We start from the raw sequence: 8,112 nt of genomic DNA on the forward strand, positions 1-8,112 counted from the left end.
AAAGTTAAACAAATTGACATATAATCAATATGTATACTACATTTTCTTTGTGAAGGTTTCAAGACCATTACAATGGAAGGATTTTCAATGACTGGTGTCTCAATGACAAATTCTGTGCTCATTTATTATATTCAAATGAATAGACAGATATTTAAATCATCATTAACTTCCCACACAACTCACTAAATTAGAAAATTAGATCTGACTTCTGCAGAGAATTATGCTATGTTTCTGTCATTTCTTATAAAACTCAGCATGGTATTTTTATAAATAACTTGTATAAATAATTGAAGCTGTGGAATGGCATATTTTCAGTAAATATTTTTGAAATCCATGGAATTGTTTGATATTAGATATTTAAGATTTTTGCCCATAATTAACTGTTCACGAATCACTACTGTTCACAGTAAAAAGTACAAATTTATTATGATAAAGACATAAGCCCCGTTAACATAATAAATAAAATGATCTGTTGTCAGTGCAGGTCCGCGAACGGAACAGATGCTAAATTAGAAGCGTAAAAAGTCGATTTTATTTGGTGCATATGGGTCATTATCTTGAATTTAAAGGGATTGCAAAGAGGTTTTCTTAATTTTTTAAACGTCTGTGGTTTCTGAATGACGTCACTAATCTTGAAAGGCCTTATGTGTTAAAGCATCTTTATTATTAGTGACTTATTTTTTGTGGAATTGCAGGAACCACAGACATCTGACTGAAAATTGGAATATTGCAAATAAAAATTTAGAAAACCTCTTTACAATCCCTTTAAATGATCTGAAAGACAGACTGAATATATAATTAGTATGCATAAATTATACAAACTAGAATTGTGTTTCAACAAATAATTTCAGGCCTGATATAATTCTATTCTATGCCCCAATAACATTAAAGATGGGTTCCCTTATTTTCATTTATGAAATTATTTATGAAAAAGAAAATGCTGATACTTATATGAATAGAAAGTAGAGGTATTCTAATGACATGGAAAAATATGAGTTTGTCTCACATAATTCATTCATAATTAGCTAGCAAGAACATAATGATATTATTGAGAATACATGATAATCAAAATGTGTGCTTAATTGACACTAAAAAAATAAGAACCAGATATAATTATCTTCAACTCAAAATACTGTATTGATGAAAATGTAGAAATCTGTCTTATTGACTAAGCTTTAGACTCTTATCTCATATATAGATTTATAGTGTATGGTTTGAAAGAAAAATAAGAAATTTTATCAAATGGCTTTTTATTCAGAACCATGAACTGTGATATGATATCTTTTTTTTTAACACACCAACCTACAGTTCTACACGTTAATAATGAATCAATCATAAATTAGCTCTATAGTAATTGCATGAAAACCAAACCACATGATGTATACTAGACTATAAATAATTTCTTGACACTCTGCTATTCTCATGACATATCCTGTCAAATCATGTCAACACAATTGTGTGTGCAAGAGGACTGAAAACATAACATAGACAAACATACACAAGACAAAATAACTACCGGTATCTGCAAACAAGAGAATGGATCACAACTGTGCTGTACAGTTACACATTTTTCCTTTGATTTTCCAGAAGTGATGGATTTAAAGAATTATATGCTAAATAAACTGATGATACACGAAATTTGAAGTAAGGATTGGATGACTTCAGACAGGGTTACAAAGCACTGTACCTAATTTCATTTTTGTGAGGAAAATTGTCACAAATATAACTCACAAGAATGACTGTTTGCCAAAGTCAAAGCATGTTGGTTTAACTCAATTTGGAACAGTACTAATCTAAAAAGCTTAGTACTAATCTAAAAAAATCACTTCTTACACACTATTTGTCATGTTCAGCACTTTACAAAAATAACAATACTTCATACAAATTCTAAACAAATCTAGAAACCAGATTCTGTAACCTTCCAAACATATAACTTGATATAATAATAATAATACTGTTTATTTTATTTGTCATGGATTATTGTAGTAGCTTTTTGATTAATGCGTTTTAGGGTAGTCTGAGATATTTGCAATTCTCATAACATAATTTTTCTTATGGCACTTACCTCTGAGCTTAAACTACCAGTACCAGTAGGGGAGGTTGGGGAAGTTGATGTTTGGGACGATGATGGTCGAACCCATGAACTATCTGAGGTATCCATTTAATCAATATTTCAGATCACATAGAATTGGCAAGATGCTTAGGACAAACAGTAAAATCTTCTTTCTATTGATGCATACATACCTAAAATAAAGATGTGATAAAAACCTCAACATTAAAGACATGTATTGAAATAGCTCTCAGACTTTTCATCTTCATTTTTTTAAGTGCTAATATTTATTTCATTTGTAAGCTTACGTTTTTGACACTACAATGACTTTTTAATAGTATAATTCATGCAGTGATTGATAACACACAGAGACTAGACAAAAGACAAAAACACTGTTGAATTATGAGGCTGTCTCTGTCAAATGAGAATTTTTTTTTTTTTATGCAATTTTCTTTTGTGTCACCCTCCTTTACGACTGAAATAATGAAACTCATTTGAAGGAATAATGTCGGTGTCATGGTTCCTCCGACAGAGTCCGAAACAGTCTTACACTTCGACAAGACATTTGAAACGTGATATTCGCAAATTGAAAAGCACGTTTTTATCATGCAGGCTGCAATAAAAAGTTGGAATGTTTTTATTACATATGAAGAAATGAAACAATAAATAAATAATTTTTCAACATCTATCGTATGTCTTTTGACAGAAAATGTTTAGCTACACCACTGTGGCGAGTTTCAACGTGAATAAAAGTAAGCGTGCCATGTTATTTTTTTTTCAAATTTTACTTGTGAGTTGAGATTTTGTAGGCAGAATTGTATTTTATAAACACTGGTCCTCATATCGATCAAGTCGTATGAGATAAATGATATTTCACAGACTGAAATAATAAACGGTTAATTTGAATTTCCAGCGAAAATATGCCAACAATAAAATTCGCTACGTGTGTCCCTTGGTGACGATGCTTCTGTGAGTGGAGATGGGTCGCAAAGCGAACTAATAGTCTTCTTGTCATTTGACCATAAAGTGTTTGAATAAAACTACGTAATTATTGAAAAATGCTTAATCTTGATATTAAGCGTTTTTCAATAGTTATTTGCATATTTATAATTGATAATTACTAACTTTTTGGATTTATTGGATTATATAAGGATCCTGTTATGTGATTTAAATGACCCCAGGTATATCTACTGGCTTTTATTCGCCAAGTTTAAAATTCTTAGATTTATGTTAATTCCAAGACGTTGTATCATTTTAACTGCTCTCCAACAAGAAAGGATTTCAAGCCATCAATGGTACTTTTCAAACACAGCTAATTATGGATCGAATTGATGTCTTGATTAAAATTATTATTACAAGGATGGTGAAAGTGCCCCTTTAATATAAGTTTGGTTTATCTAGCACTAAATATTACTTATTCTACCTTAAATCAACATAACCTGCTCTTGTTAATGTTGAATGAGCCCAGATGTGCATTAATATATTTGCTCAACTATAGCTATTGAGTTATGACTTGTTATCACACAAACTAAATGATAAACAGTCTGCAACCTTTTGACACCAAATTTTTTTGTCAAGTTAGTTAATCCAATGGGTTCAGAGTATAAAGAAAATATCGAAAGAACATGAATTGTTTGGGTTTTTCATTTTATTTGAAAGATATATGACCAAAAGTAGTTATCTAGTAAACCTTCAAAACTAGGTCATAATTTTTTTCATCTGTACAAATTCCGTTTTGGTATTACTATGTAATATTGTACACAAGGAAGAAAATTTTGTCAATCCATCAGGTGTTTAAAAAAGAGTAAACATGGTCTGCTTTGAGTGTGACACCCGCCACTATTATATAGGTCATCATGACATTCAACCAGATCAATTTATCCTTGACAAGAAAGTTGAAAAGTGTCTCATTTGGGGGAAAAATAATTATTCTTCAAAGTATTATCTCTTTGACATATTGCAAAGTATTTCAAGTTGATTTTTCAACAAAAAAATATCCCACTGTATTTCTAAAGATGGTTTTACACATTTAACAACAAGAAACTGGGTAAATATGTTTTACTTTGTTGAGACTTCAATGGCCAATAAAAATGAAGTACAAAATCAATGGACGTTTACTTGAACCTACACAAATGGACAGAAATAAAGGTTATTTTATATATTCACATATATCACTTCGAAATTATAGAAGTCATCTGATTGGAATGTAACATAAAATGTCAAACTCTCCTTAAACAAATGGTTCAGTAACTAGTTCTCTGAACCTCAAGTTATCGATGTATTGGATATATATATGTCAAAGCATTTCTAGGATAATGGTAATTAACGAAGAATGCTGGAATCATATTTATTTGCTAAGTATTGTCTAAAGGTAGAAAATGAATTAAATATTAGATTACAATCTTGTTATTGTTGCAGTATTTTTTTTTTATCTCCTTGTTTTAATGACCCAAAGCCCACAGAGCCTGGCATATCGCTCTCGCTCAATTCGTCATTGTTGGTCTTACATGGCACCCTTTAATTCGTCATTGTGAGTCTTTATTGGTTTAAGGTAATGTCATGAGTGTTAAATTACCATGAGGATGAAAATATCAGTAAAAAACTAACAAAGATAGAAGTCAACTAGGGTTGTTTGGTTGATAGATGACAAGTTACAAGACAGGTCAGTTTCAGGCTAGCTGATATCACAGACTACCTTTCTATGGTAGGTTGGTTGGATGATAGATGACAAGTTAATGTCCGCTTCCATCTTACGGATACCACAGACTACCTTACATGGTTGGTTTTTGGTTGATTACATGTTAGCACCTGCTTCCAGTTAATGTCTGCTTCTAGCTAACTACCTTACTATAGTTGGTTGGTTGGTAGATTGGTTTTTGGTTGATGACAAGTCAACTTCTGCTTCCACAGACTGCATCACTATGAATGGTTTTTGGTTGATGACAAGTCAACTTCCATCTAACTGATATCTCAGACAATGGCAGGTTTGTTAGTACAAGGCAAGCTAATATGTATCCACTCTTCACAATCTAACTAAATTATATTTCAATTCATTGTTTTTTTCTAATATTTTTAAGAATTTTTAAAATGGAACTGCAGAAGAAAACTGATTAGATTACAATGCAAACTGAACACATCAGAAAAAAACCTTGTAATCTAATCAGATTGGCTTTTGTGTGACTGATATCGCAGACTAGGTTAATAATGACTAATTATTGCCTTTATGTATCCAATGGTCTCCTGTTTTTAGAATAACTCAACTCTGTGACCTGTTTAACATAGCTTTAGTCTCTCATAATAAGCTAAAAGCTTATGGCGTTAAAATATGCTAAAATATGTTTTAATATCATACAAAATAGGGATGATAGAAGTATATGAATAACAATTGTAAATTAACTTTAATGGTACAATGAACATATAATTTTAATCTCATGGATGGCTGTTTGTAGTGTTAAACAAAGTGTAATGATATTATGTACGATAATATACAATATAAAAATAAAAAATTTGACGCAAATATCTTTTTTACATAATTCCGTCTGTCCTTAAATGACTTAACTAATTATAGATATTACATTCCTAACTTGTATTCAACCTTGTTTACATCCACTCAATAACTTGTACTTGTATCCTCTTTAAAAAAAAACACTGTCACATATGAATACTAAAATAATATCATGCATATGGAATGCAGAAGCAACAAACACAATCAGTGACATAAGGTTGTGAAAGATTTTGTCTATGCTTATACAAGGGGAATTTAAAGAGGTTTTCTAAACTTTTTATGTGTATCACACATCTTTAGACACAGAAAATTTGAATTGTGCTATTGATACACATGAACATTTTTAAAATCTCTTTACAATCCTTTTAAGCAATGATGGCAAAAGGCCTTTTGTAGCCGTGTGAAGTGGTTGATGGTCATTCCAAACTACAGGCTTTACCTGGGTACCAGATCAGACACAAAGTTGGTTGTGTGAATTGACAGAGGAGTTTAGGTTTATAAAACTAATTGATTGTTGACTATGACTTTCTCCCCAAGAGCACTGCCAACTTGAATAATCTAAGACTTTTGTTTTGTTTGGCTGATTCACATTTATTGGGTTTTAGAGAACTTAAATATAGTTTTGTACTGGTTACAGGTACCGGTGTACCAGTTTCAACAAAAAGTGTTACCTCTACTGTTCCAAAAATAATAGGCTAATGCTCATCATATGCTGCCAACTGTTCATGCACTTCAAATATACAATCTTCATCAAGACAACTAGTCACATGGAGTAAAATTAAAAGCATTGTATTTTATACATAATCTTATTTGTACTGAGGCATTATATAAAAGGTCTCAAAGCATACTTGGTACAGTTTCAAACTTACTAACTTAGACAGCTGCAAACTATCTGTAAGTTATTTCTGACAAAAACACAACTGATTCTTAAGCTTAACAGGGGACACCATATTCAACATGAACTAGATATGCAAATTCTTTCTGACCCACTTTCAAATTTTAATACATTGTAATATAGGTACACTATTCAAATAAATCAGAGCAAGACAAACATAAATCCAACAAAGACAAAAATACAACAAACTGGTACAATAGTCTTACTGTTCTAAGTGTGCATGTACTGATAAACAAATATTTTATATGTCCATTAAAAAAAGAATACCAGCCAGAAATTTATTATGTCTCTAGACTAGGTGTTAATTTAGTAGGTACAGTAATGTTATGATTTAGCAACTTGGCCTTAATGTTTGATATCATTCACCAACATAATGTGTTTTATGAAAACTGACAGAATAATAGTTTTTTTTTTTTAATTCAAGATAACAGCAGGATTTAATTAATAGATCTTCCTTTTATGTTGTTTTAGACCTAATCAAAATCGGTAAAACTGTTAATTTTTTAGGAATCGAAAACGTAAATAGACTAAATGTATGACCTGGATTACAATATACATATCAATGTATAACATGATGCTTTAAGATTTTATAAAAATAAAAGTGCCAATACCGGTAAAAAAAACCTTTTGGAGAAAAAGGTTTTCCATATAATTGGCATAAAACATAAGAGAACCAATATTACTATTACATCACTGTGTTTAGTCATTTTCAAGCATTTATACGACATTTCAGCTAAATTTCAAACTTCAAAACATTACTTACAATATATGGCATTTTCTTCAAGAACAAATATCCTTTGAATTTTACTGTTAGTTCAAATATATATCAAATATTCGACAAAATCTTTCAGGTTTGTCAATAATTTCATCCTATACCTGGCAAACGTCCTTGACCTTCTAAATCTAGGTCAATCGACATGACTGCTCTACTTCTGGCTTACCCCATTATAGGCCTACATCAACTTCACAATTTCAGTTCACTCATCTAATATGACATCCAAACTTTTCACATTTTTACCATTTCTTGTGTTCTGTTTTTGTAACAAGCAAAGCGAACAGTAGCATACAGACCAAAAAAATAGTTAATATCCCAATGCTACAGGCCACAATAAAATTCATACAGACCACAGTTAAATTTTTATAGACCACAATGAATTTTCAAATATAAACTTACCAAAAAGATCAAAATTTCACAAAATGAATTAAGAATCATTTGTGTTCTTATAGTAACCCAGCTTGCCTCCCATTTAGCAGTTGTAATCTTTAAAGGTTTTTCTGCTTGTCAAAGTGTCATGCAATGTGTACGGAATAAAAAAAATTCCAGTGCCGAAAGGGGTAGGGGACAAAGAGAGGGGGAGTGGCTGGTGGGACAGAACTGAGATATATTCAGGTATTATTGAGTTATTAGATGTCCCACACTCCCTGTAACAATTCCACCTCGAAGTTTGTGCAAAAGTTGGCAACAGAAGACACGAGAAGATAATAAATGTTTATATAAAGTTGTATTTCACTGTAGAACTCCTATATACGTCGTAAATAGATAGATTATCCGCATCCTTCAAATTGGATTGTTTATCCCGGATCCACGTTTATTTTATGCTTGCAAGTATCAGGTTTTCTAGGATGTAAGTAGACCTAAATTATAGTAAGTCAGTATATTTT

This window comes from Lottia gigantea (genome assembly GCF_000327385.1).
Source record: "Lottia gigantea unplaced genomic scaffold LOTGIsca_40, whole genome shotgun sequence".
NCBI classification, from domain to species: domain Eukaryota; kingdom Metazoa; phylum Mollusca; class Gastropoda; family Lottiidae; genus Lottia; species Lottia gigantea.